At 49.2% G+C, this 12,389-nt stretch overlaps 1 long non-coding RNA gene across 1 annotated transcript in view; it reads left to right on the top strand.

Annotated features, from left to right (window-relative positions):
* The window catches only part of LOC113928731, a 31,844-nt gene extending 19,791 nt beyond the window's left edge, over nt 1-12,053 (top strand). Inside the window, exon 3 of the long non-coding RNA XR_003521946.1 lies at nt 11,950-12,053. This is a non-coding gene — a long non-coding RNA (uncharacterized LOC113928731). The remainder of the gene's footprint in view (nt 1-11,949) is intronic.
* Nucleotides 12,054-12,389: the final 336 nt, after the last annotated feature.

Here is a 12,389-nt window from a genome sequence, read left to right on the forward strand (position 1 = left end):
ATAACTTCCATGCTTTTTTCAAGCCCAGCTAGTATCTTTAAAGTCATGATTCTGAACTCTAGGTCTGACATCGTACTAATGTCCATATTGAGTAGGTCCCTGGCTGACGGTACTATCTCTTGTTCTTTTTGCTGAGGTGATTTTTTTCATCTTGTCATTTTGTCCAGAGGAGAATAGATGAATGAGAGAACAAAATGCTAACAGGTAAACAACATCCCCAGCAAGTATACTCTATACAAATCAGAAAAGACCTGAAACCAGGGGAAAAGAAAGGGAAAGAAAGAAAAAAAAAAAAGAAGAAAGAGAAAAGAAAGAAAAAAAACCAAAAAGAAAAAGATAAATACAAAAACAGAACAATACGAAAAAAACCGAACATGATCAAATATGACAGGCTAGTGCATAGATCAGTGCCACACACTAGATTTTGAGCATATTTTGGTCTGTTAGAGAAAAGTGCCTCCTAAAATTTTAAAGGAAGAAAGACTTATATATGTACAAAATAAGGGTTGATACAATGAAGGGATGGAAGATGACTGTAAAGATGAAAATTATAAAAGATTTTATAAAAGGAATTGATACGATAAGAAGTTGTTTGAGGGCGCCTGGGTGGCTCAGTTGGTTAAGCGACTGCCTTCGGCTCAGGTCATGATCCTGGAGTCCCGGGATCGAGTCCCATATCGGGCTCCCTGCTCAGCGGGGAGTCTGCTTCTCCCTCTGACCCTCTTCCCTCTTGTGCTCTCTGTCTCTCATTGTCTCTCTCTCAAAAAAAATAAATAAAATCTTTAAAAAAAAAAAGTTGTTTGAAAAAAGAAAGATTTGAAAAAAAAAGAAAGAAAGAAAAAGAAAAAAAAAGGAGAGAATGTGATCAGGCAGGAGACTAAAACAAAGCCATACACTAGTGATTTAGGGTATATTTTGATCTGTTAGAAGAAACTGTATCTCAAAATTTTAAAGAGAGAACAACTTATATATATGTATGCCAAAAATAAGGGTAACTACTATGAAGGGATAAAATGTGACTCTAAAAATGAAAAATAAAAAATGTTTTTTTTTAAAAAAGGGATTGATAAGATGTTGGTTGAAAAGGGGAAAAAGAAAAATGAAAAAAAACGTTTAAAAAAGTTAACTTTGAAAAACTAATGAATCATGGTAAAAAAAAAAAGCCATGAATTCTATTGCAGTATTCCCCTAGCGCTGGAGTTCTCCCGTTCTCCTTGATCGGTAAACTTGGTTTTGGCTTGCTGGCTGTTCGCGCTGATCTTCTGGGGGGGGGCCTGTTGCCATGGTTCCCAAATGTCTTTGCCGGAGGCGGAATTGCCCCGCCCTTGTTGGTCTGGGCTAAGCAAGCTGCTCGGGTTTGCTTTCAGGAGCTTTTGTTCCCTGCAAGCTCTGGTACAGCTTTGGAGGACCAGGGTGAAAATGGTGGCCTCCCAGTCTCCGCCCGGAGGAGCCGAGAACTCGGGGCCCCACTCCTCAGTGCGCCCCCAGAGAAAAGCAGTCAGTCACTCCCGTCTCCTCGGTCTCCGGCCGCACTCCGTGCTCACCGGCCTGTGACCCAGCGTTGGTATCTCTGGCACCCGACCCCGTGTGGAGTCTCCAAACCCAGCAGATCCCTGCGGTGCACTCCCGCGCCGCTCCTCCCGGGGGAGGGAGGGGAGTCTCCCCAGCTCTGCTGCTTGTTGGGTCCCTGCTGGAGGAGCAGTGGCCCGACTGTGTCACCAATCAGTTTATGGCCACCCCGAGCTGAGAGCCCGCGCCTCGGCTCCGTCTCTGCGGCCGGCTTCCCCACTCCCATACCTGGGAGCTCTGCCGCACTCAGGCACCCCCGGTCTTTCTGTGACCCCGAGGGTCCTGAGACCACACTGTCCTGCGAGGGTTCCACCCCCCGCTTAGCCACTGGAGCGATGTCCCTCAGCGGAGCCGACTTCTAAAATTTCCGATTTTGTGCTCCGCGGCTCTAGCACTTGCCAGAAGCGGCCGACGGAGGCCCCCTCCCCACCGTCTCTCCTCCCGAATATTGCCTCGGATTCACTTCTCCGCACGTCCTACCTTCCAGAAAGTGGTAGCTTCCCTGTTCAGAGAGTTGCTGCAATTCTTCTCTTCGATCTCCTGTTGAGTTCGTAGGTGTTCAGAATGGTTTGATCCCTATTCAGCTGAATTCCTGAGACCAGACGAAATCCAGGTCTCCTACTCCTCCGCCATCTTGCTCCTATCCAGATCCCTTTGTTCTTAACAGATGTTACTTGCCCAACCTGGTACTTAGCATTGGCTACCCATGCTGACATCTGTGTTCTGCATAGTCTAAGTACCACTAATGAACTGATTTTACTCAACTCCATTCAAAAAATGCTGAACTAAAAAGCCAGTTATTTCCCCACTGTGTTATCCAAAGTGTTATCCATGTTGTTTATGGGGTTCTGCTTCTCTACCACCACTCAAGCAGAAATGTCATTTCTCCCAGCCAACTAAAGCAAGGGCATTCCTGCCTGTAAGGCTCCAGGGAGGTTGTTCTCATTTCTCAAGTTCTAGCTCAGACATCACCTCCTCCAGGAAGTTTCCCTGATTTCTCCATCTTTCATTGCACCCCTTTTACCCTTTCTTTAAACTCTTGGAGAACTTAATATCTCTGTCACACATTTAGCAGTGTAACTAGATATTCTTTTATATCGTTAGTATATATATGTGTATATATGTGCATGTCTACATGTATACATATATATATCCCGGTGACCGATGAAGGACCCAGTATTTCTAATAGTCCTTCTAAGTGTTCTTTACAGACTGGGGCAGAGACAGTCAGTTGTTACTGATTGGCTAATTCACTGATTAAGAAAGAGAGACCCTGAGCAATATTCCTGGGCTCGAAAGCAACGCTGGAATACATAAGAATATTGAAGGTCACCATCAATGATGGATTTTTTTCCCCCTGTGTTTTCTTGTGAACCATATATGGTATCCTAGTAAACCTCAGAGCAATATACTCAAAGAGGAGGTTCAATAAGCTCCCCTAATTGCTATCTGGTTGAGCTCCATCCTGTGTATGTTTCACAGGGAATCACATGAACCCGGGTAACTCTTTGTATTTGTCTTTTTTTTTCTTAAGATTTTATTTTTATTTATTTGACAGAGAGAGACACATCGAGAGAGGGAACACAAGCAGGGGGAGTGCGAGAGGGAGAAGCATTTGTCTGTAATACTTGGGAGGAGCTGTAGGTACAGCCCATTGCCAGAAAGCTTGCCGCTTCACCAGTTTGAGAGTACGCGTGGGGCTTAGAGGGGATTGGATAATCCACTAGCAAAAACTGACCCTTTCCCTTGCTGCTATTGACTCCCTCTAGACTGTAAAACTGTAGCAGCTTATTATGATAATGACACCTTTGAATCTTGGCTCTCACTTCCTGGGAAGCGGTGAGGAGAGGAAGATCCCATCCTACCACGGGATCTAAGAGGACTTACTTTAGGAGGAGACCCCCCTGAAAGCCAGATCCTAAGCCTGATTCTGCACCTGGGGGGGCCCCGAGCAATCTTAACCCTCTCATTCGTCAGCTTGAGTCCATACAGTGGGGAAAAGAGTCGATGTCTCCGGTATTCCCAGAGCCATGGCAAGAGGTAGCCTGTCGTAAGAGTAATGAGGCTTCATAACGATGTCAGTAACTTATTATTCTAGTACAGTAAATCTGTGCTGAAACTATTAGGATTATTTGCTTTCAGAGGCACTCCAAATGCCTGAAGGCTGTGGTTCTTCCCACTATGGCCACATGAGGCAAAGGTGGATATCATTCCGCTAGCTCTCGTTTCAGACCCCACAGCAGACAAGGATGGGTCCCTTGTTCTGGACTAGAACCGGTGCTCGTGGAGGGGCCAGAATTATTGTTCAGATGGGTGGATTCCACATTCCAGAAGGAGGAAATCCCTTCTTCTTCCTAGAGCCTGTTGCTCTGAGTGGCAGCCCAGGCCCTGTGAGGCACGGGGGGCCTTGCTCCGTGGGCTTGGCCTTGGAGGGAGCCCGGGGGCTGCCCTGGGGGGTTGACAGTGTGGGTGCCCTGCGGGAGCGCTTCCCTACAGGGGAGACAGAACAGGATAGGCCCCTGGCTACGTTTGCCCCACTAAACACTACCGTCTAAAATTTGACCCCACGATTGTAAATGGAGCATTTCATATACAAATGCAGATTTCCTGCTTCTCTGGAAAGATCACCTATCCGACGGCGGCGGCACTGGACTCACGGCGTCTCAGGGCAACAACCTAGTGGGCAGAGATTGCTCTCCTTTTTGCCTCTGTCCCCACTTAGCCTCTCCAGCACCTGCCAGGCCTGGCAGATTCCAGGCCCGATACAAGTGGGTCCCCAGGGTTGGGAGGGCCAATGCTGCCCCAGCCCCCCTGCCCCTCTTGAGACAGAGCTGGGAGCACAGTGCACTGTGTAGAAGAGAAGGGGAACTGGTGGGCAAAGTCGTTTCCTGCCCTTCTCCCTTCCTCCAGAGAAGCCGAGGACTGAGGCCCGGCTGCAGTGAGGGTGCTCTGAATTGCCAAGAAGAGAGGATGGAGGGGACTCGGGATTTTCTCTGTTTCGAGTGAGGGCTTCGGGAGTGGCGTGGACCCGAGGCTTTTCTTCCCAGCAGAGCTCTTCCCAAGGGGAGGAGCAGAACAGCCAGGATGCTGGGGGGGGCGGTGTGGGGGGGTCCCTGGACTTTCACTGGGGCCCAGCATCCAGCGCTCCCTGGAGTCCTCTCGGGGGAGCCCCACTGGTTTTCCAGAACCTCAGTACTCCTTCTGCAGAGACCGGAGGAGAGGCAATCCCGGGCACCTTTGTGCTTCTGCAGCCTGCATCCCGCCCCCCTCCTCCTCCTCCCCCTGGGCTTCTGAGATTCTGAGACTCTTGTCTGTCTGTTGTCTGGTTTGGGTTTGGGTTTTGCGCTGGAAATATTTAGCATCTAGACTCATCCTGATGCTGTTTTCAGCCAGCCCTTGAAGCCTTCTGGATTCTGCTGTTGCCTCCTTTCTTCCTGCTTGGGTGGTTCCTGCAGCCCCTTCTGATAGATCTTGTTTACCTCTAGGGGGTATTCTTTCTTTCAAGACCAGATTATGTAGCACACTCAGCTCCTGCAAACTCTGCCATTCTTTTCCTGGGGCTAGTCAGCTGCAAATCGCAGAGAGGGTCTCATGTCTCTCTTGCACCTGTGTCTGCCCCAAGAAAGCCCCCGTCGGCATCCAGTTGGTTATCTACTCCTGGAGGTAACGGAGTCTCTGTTTCCACCCTTTGAGAGACCTGCTTGATGAGGGAGAAGGGCCGGGAAGGATGAGGCTGAGGTGGGCAATAGAACAGTCAGGGAGAAAGTGCTTCCAGCTTCTGAACATCTAAGTACCAGTTTGAGAGCCACACCCTTGGACCCTGTCTGCAGCTGATCCTCCAGGCAGGGGACACAGCTCGTGGAGGTCTGGGGAGCGCAGGCCCCTCCCCCCCATTTTCAGAGACGCAGAACACAGGAGATTTCTCTTCCTGGAGCAACAGTTCTAAACTGGTTTTGGATCATGGATCTCTCCAGAAATAAGAAAGCTCCAGTCCCCATAGAATCCCAATAGAGACAGATAGGGAGGGAACCAACAGGGATTCTTACTGCCATGTGCTGTGTAGACGGGACACAGACATGTTCGAGAAGTTCACAGACTCACTGACATGCAGCCAAAGGTCTGCTGGGAGTCTGGAGCCCAAGAAAAATTCCTGATTGGAACTTTCATTGGAAGACAGCCCAAAGCCCTGACGAGCAACTGTCCACCCACCAGCCAAGCGGAACGCAGGGGCCATTTGGGGGGTAAGGAGGAGAGGACTCCTCCCTTCCTCCCAGCAATATGCAATATTCTGGAATATCAGTATTCGAATACTGGAAATGCAAAGCAAAAGTTTGCCGTGTGCCAGGCATGTGGCACCTTCTCTGCTGGCCCTAGACCCTTGTCCTGGAGACAGGAGGCAAGGTCTGAGCCCCAGGGCTGTGGTTTTGTGCACAACTCCTGCCAGGGAGGATCCAGCAAGGCTGGGAGGACAGGCTCCAATCCACCGGGATTTATGAATTAGAAAGTAAATCTGGCAGCACTGACTCTGAGTTTGCCCTGTGATAACAGGGGCCCCTTATGCCCTCGAAGTGGGTGTCTTTGAGCTGATTTATCATGCAGACTGTGGGGAGTCACTGGCCCCCCTCTGCTAGGCAGGGAACAGAAGGCTTCCTGGCATCAGGTTGGATACATGGATTTCCCTGTGGCAGGACACGTTCGTGGACCCAGACCAAATCCCTCAGCAGTGTTACAGGTGGTGGCCTTGGTTCCGAGCTATCAGCACAAGCACCTGGCCAGAGGCGTGGGGCCTGGCCCAGCCAGGGCTGACACCGGGCAGGCAGCACAAGGGGGGTCCGCAGGCCTAGCCCTGGCCTTTGGGGTTACACTCCCTGACTTACAGACCAGGGACCCAAGATCCTGCGAAGGTGGGGGAACTGGTGTTTAAGAGGCAAAGGTGTGACTTCTGGGGAGCCCTGGGTTTGGGGTCCACAGGACCCAGATTCACATCAGAGCCCTCCCACGGGCTTACAAGTTTGCCTCTTTTTGTTTTTTAGGCCGTTCTGAGCCTAAGTTTCCTTATGAAGTGTCTAAAATAGGAATAATATAATGTATGGGATTGATAGGAAAATTAAATGAGAATGCATGGGAGGTGTTGAATCCTAGTGGAAATCCTGGCTATAATCTCGAAAGCCCGTGCGCCATATTGTGTTTTTCCTTTGCTCATGTACCACTCACGCAGTCACGTCTCTTCATAGCCATATTCCATTAACGGTGACCCAAAGTGAGGTTGATGGGTTATTGCCAGGACGTTTCCCAGTGTCCTCACACTGAGAAGACCTGCCCTCGTTTCTTTTGTTCCTCCAGTATTTTAAATAGTATGAACTGAAAGGGTGCCTTCCGTTCTCATTCTTTGGGCAAACCACTTGGGGCATATTTCTAGAATCTCCTTGGTAACTCTCAGGTATCGGTTGGTGGATCATTTTGATACCAAGGCAGACAGAGCAGACGGTTTCACATTTCCAAAATGCACATTATTTCTTTGAACTCAGCACTCTCCATGACAGCCTTTTCCAACCCTGCTCTGTGGGTTTCCACCTGTCAGTTCTCTCTCTCACACACCCACTGGCACTGACTGAATCCAGCTGCACATCTTGGCCTCTTGACAGTACAAACATGCTTGTGTCTGACAGAATCCACAGGGCCCAATGAGGACGCTCTTTTCTCCTGCCATCCACGGCCTTCCTCACCAACAGACCACCTTCCCGGGAAAGAATTCCCAACACCAAGATATCTCTCCTCCCACAGCTGGAAGGAACCGCTCTCCTTCAGAAACCCCCTGGCACTTGTCTATGTCTCTAATAGACCACTCATCCTTTTCTACTTTGAAGAATATTCACTCAATCTAATCTACCTGGCTTATCCCCTCTTCTCATAGACATCCTTGAAGACAAATTGCCTTGATTCATCCTTGTCGCCCCATGATACCAAACACGGTAGCTTTCACATATTTTCTAATGAGTTAGTGAATTAAATAGACAGGTTAAAACCTTTAAGTATGGAATAAGGTGGTGGAACTAGCTTGAATTATTGAAATGTTAGACTATATTTGGAGCAATGTAGTCCTATTATTTTCAAATATATATCTTCAGCTAGGCTAATCCGGTCTTTCTTCATCCATATCTTTAGGGAACCTATTTCAATGAATAATTAAATCATTATTAATAGTCTATCAATTATTTACATGTACTTGGTGCTTCTGAAATAGTTCTCGGGTCGCTGGAAAGAGATTCTTCTCCTCTGTGTTTTACTATTTCTACCTTGAAATCTAGTTTATTAAATTATTGTTCATAACTTGCGCATAGATATATTTCAACCCAGTTCCTGCGTGAAGGACCAAACTACATTCTGGGAGAATCACCCGCCCCGGGAGATGCTCCATGAAAACAATATGTTTTGTTGTCTAATGATTATAGGACGTGTTGTACCCTATCCCTTCCTCGTGAGGATTCCCAGCTACCAGTTTTCCATGGGAATGCGGTATTATCAGTAGGCTCCTGCTTTACTTCAGTAGCCATTTCTTGGAGCCTCCAGTGGGTATCCAGAACCCAGGTGAGGTGCTGGGAGTACATGGGAGACTAGGCGACTATCCCTGACCCTGTCCTCAAGACATTCCTTGGAAACAAATCATAACAAGGCAGGGTGATGAGGGCAGTGGCAGTATGGCGGCCGCTCACAGAAATAATCCCCTCTATCATTGGCATCTGCCACCCAGAGGGAGCAGGGTCACTTCCGAAGCCCACTTCCCCCACTCCATGCCCCCTCCCCCCAGGGTGGGGACAGGCAGAGGTCTCCCCTGAAGCTCAACTTCGCTCGCCACCACCTTCCCCACGCCCACCTCCTGCCGCAAGCCGACTTTAAAGGGTTTCCCACCCTCCCCACCCTTTCCACTGGGTGATTTTAGGTTGAATCCCATGAAATTGCCAACTGTCAACCATTTGGTGCCTAAAAATGGCAATTTTCAACTCAACACTTCTTTCTCCTTTGGCCTCTGTGACCTTCCTCTGGGGCAAGGGCCAAAGAGGAATTTGCATAGGAGGAAGCAAAAGGACTGTCCCATTTGGGGCCCTGTTACTGCACCTCTCTCAGTCCTTGAGGAGGAGGGTTTCCCACAGCTCTGATCTCGACCTACGGTTACCTCCTAGTACTCAGAGCTCATTCCCTCAGGATTACAACTGGCTACTTCCTAGAGAGACCCCAGGGCACACCCCACCCTCTGTCCTGAGATACAGCCCTACATAGCTCACTTGCAGAGGAGAAAGGTGTGTCAGGGCTGTGCCCCACCGGTAATGGCCCCTCACCCCACAGCAAGAATGGGCACAGGAGTGTGGATGGACTTGTACACCCTCTCCTGCTTCTGGTGACACGGCTGCAGGCCTGCCCCGACTTGCCCTGAAGGGCGCCATCTTCCCCCTTGTACGACTCCCTCAGAGCAATGACTGTCAGGCTGAGGGCAAATCTCCTTGCAAAGACAGAAAACTGAGGCGCACAGAAGTAAAACAGCGATCCAGCAGAGCGGCCAAGAGCCTTGCTCAAAGCCGAAGTTCAAAAACTATCAGCCTGGGTTTTTTTTAAAAATGAAAACAGAAAATGAGTCAAAAACCAGCTCTCTTGCCGGTCATGGCCTAATGATCATGTTATCAGGTGTCTGCTGCCTGGATTGCGATGTACAGGGTCCCAGGGGACAAAGGGAGCCTGGGATGCCTCACCCAGGGTGGGGGCGTGGGATGAGTTCCAAAGCCAAGGAGAGAAATCATGTTGGATCCATCAGGATGCCTTTTTTGGCTTTAGTGACCTGAGGAATAGAATATTCTCATATATGTCGTGGTCACATTTTATGCCACAGATGCTTTTTGGAAGATCTTGTATAATTCAAGACAAACTTTCCCATAGCAATAAATGTAAAGTCAGGGGATGTGTTCCAGGAGAGCATAAATCTGTAATTACTATGTTGTCTTGTGGCTTTACCGCTGCGTTTCCCCACCCCCCAGCATTATCTGTAATATTTTGCAGAGCCTTTCCCCATATTAATAGCATGTCAGAATGCATGCATGGGTTTTGCTGTGGCATTTTACCACATCTAACTTCCCTTGCACAGATTTCAATGTGGGGGAACTTTTTATCAGCCTCAGCACGAGCACCCCCTTTGAGGGATCCTTTAGATGACAACAAGTTATACAAGTGAAGATTAATACCAGCAAAATAGTCACCAAGATGCTAACCCAACTCTTTGTTCATGTAAATAATAAGAAGGTTCATAGATTACAGATCCTGAGAAAGGATGGCGGGCATTTCTGTGGTCTGGCATGCGGGAAAAACAGAAATGGTTTCCCAGGACCTCCACCTGGTCTTGAAATTATGCAATTCTTGATGCATTTTTTTTTTTTTTTTATTTTTGGAGGATTCATATATTTTTTAAAGATTTTATTTGTTTATTTGTCAGGGAGAGAGAGAGCACAAGGAGAGGGAGCAGCAGAGGGAGAAGCAGGCTCCCCGCTGAGCGGGGAGCCCGATGCAGGACTCGATCCCAGGATCCTGGGATCATGACCTGAGCCAAAGGTAGATGCTTCGCCGACTGAGCCACCCAGGGATCCTTGGAGGATTCATATTAATTCTAATCTCGTGTGTTGCATGAGACTGTCCGGTCAATGCTGTTTTCTATCACCTGGTTCGGACTGGCTGTGTGTGTGTCATGATCACTAAATGGGATCCCATGGGCCTGACCACCTAAGCAGAAAATCCTGAGCAGAGTGAGGGGAAGTGGAGGGGAGGAGGGTGGGGTGCTACAGGGTAGGCTGGACCCAGGAGACAGCTGGTAGCAGTGAGTGGGCAGCGAGTTTCCCACCCCAACTCTCCTGCCCTGCCTATGGCTCTTCTCCACCACCATGGAAGTGGAGGGTCCCTAGCAGTGTCCTCTACCCCCACAGGAAAATGCCCCGGGAGGATACTCAGGTCGCTGGGTCCCCTGATTAGTTCTAGAGCAGTGGTTGTCCAAGCGTGGTCCCTGATCAACAACACCCACAGCACCTGGAGGTCTTGTTGCCATGTAGCTTCTGACCCTGTCCCACTGGGTATGGCCTGAGCTTCTGCATCCCATGATGAGCTCCCACGGGATGCCGACGCCAGTGGTCCAAGGACCTACATGTTGAGTCATAAGGATGCGGGATGCTTTTCCCGGCCATTTGCTTCCATACCTCTTCTCCCACTTACAAGTGCCTAAAATCCGCCCTTACTAGATGTCGAGAGGAAAGGTTCAGCACAGCCCGGGTGATAGTATCACGGACGAATTCTCCCATGGGATGGAATGACCAGTGAGTTGCCAAGAACTCTCCCTCCTGCTGGTGGGGAGCGTGATGAGCCCCAGCTCGGACCAGGGAGACAGGACGGAGAAAGGGGTCTGGGGAAGCCAGCATCTCTTGGAGGACTCGCCACTCTGCGCAGGACCTAGAGCATCAGCCTCCGCCTCCTGGCGCGGCTCAGGTTCCCCGCGGCCTTTGTTATTTAATATGTCTGACTTCATAGAAAGGAGCTTTGTTTAGGGGGGCAGACGGAGCTAATTGAGGCATCAAGGTATATGATATAGACCTTGCCCTCCTGGGAACGTGATGCAATTTTTAACTGTTTCCAGAACAAGACATAACTGGGATTCATTTTCAGGTTTCTAAAGTACTTTTTTATTCTGGATAGAGAAGCCAAAAATCCCAGGGGGGACATGCTCTCCTTCTGCAGAAACCACAGGCCCATTACATGTCGGAATATATTCAGCTTCTTGGGGGAAAGGACATGACAACGAATTTTCACACATAAAATTCATCTTGGTGAGCATGCACACAAAGGCCAGTGGGCAATACGCAATCGCCTTGCGTGGGATGACTGAGATTTCTTTTTCTTCCTTAAACATTCCTTTTCCTGTGGTTTTAATGATGTTTATACAATAAGACATTCATTTTAGGAGGCCACAGTGTCTCTGAACTGTTTCTATTGTGTATTGTATTGGTAGGGAAAGAATAAGCTCATTATTCCCGTACAGTCAGGAGAGAGGGAAGTGATTAAACCTTTTGATAAGAAGATAAATGATAGGAAATCCATGTGAAAGCCCGCACTGCCCGGAGTCAGAGTCTCCCCACTGAGCTAGCACAAAGCCTTCCTTCTGTGCAGGGCGCCCTGGGCAGCCTCATCCTTCCAGCTGTGGTCCCACATGGGCTGTGATGCTCTAAAAGACCCACACCTGGGGCGGCAGTGTTTCCTGAGCGCAGGACCCCGGGGTGGTCTGGCCCCCTGGGGCTGTGCGCTCCTGTAATACCTTTGTTCAGTGCGTGCATCCCTGGTGCTTTATGTTTCCAGATGCCCAAAACTGGGTCCCGCTGGCCCAGTCGAGCATGCGCCAGCACTTGCGAATAGCTGTCAGATGGATGGAGTGGACGGACAGATGGATGGACGGGTGGAAGTTTATCAAGCTTGAAAGAGGTTGTCATTGAGTGCGTGGCCCTACGTCAGACTTCCGTACGGACAGGTCATTGACAGACCCATTGATAGCGTAAGTCACTTACCAGTGTGAGGTGTAAGCTTCCCCTTGGGGGAAGCTTACCGTTCTCAGGAATTTTATGGGCACACAATGACTTATGTAAAAATGCATCGACCCGGGCGCCGGGGTGGCTCAGTCAGTTCAGCATCCGACTCTTGATCTCAGTTCGGGTCTTGGTCTCAGGGTCGTGAGTTCAAGCTTGCGTTGGGCTGCAGCCTGGGCATGGAGCTTGCTTTAAAAAAGCAAATAAATAAAAATA

This window comes from Zalophus californianus, chromosome 5 (assembly GCF_009762305.2).
Source record: "Zalophus californianus isolate mZalCal1 chromosome 5, mZalCal1.pri.v2, whole genome shotgun sequence".
Taxonomy (NCBI): domain Eukaryota; kingdom Metazoa; phylum Chordata; class Mammalia; order Carnivora; family Otariidae; genus Zalophus; species Zalophus californianus.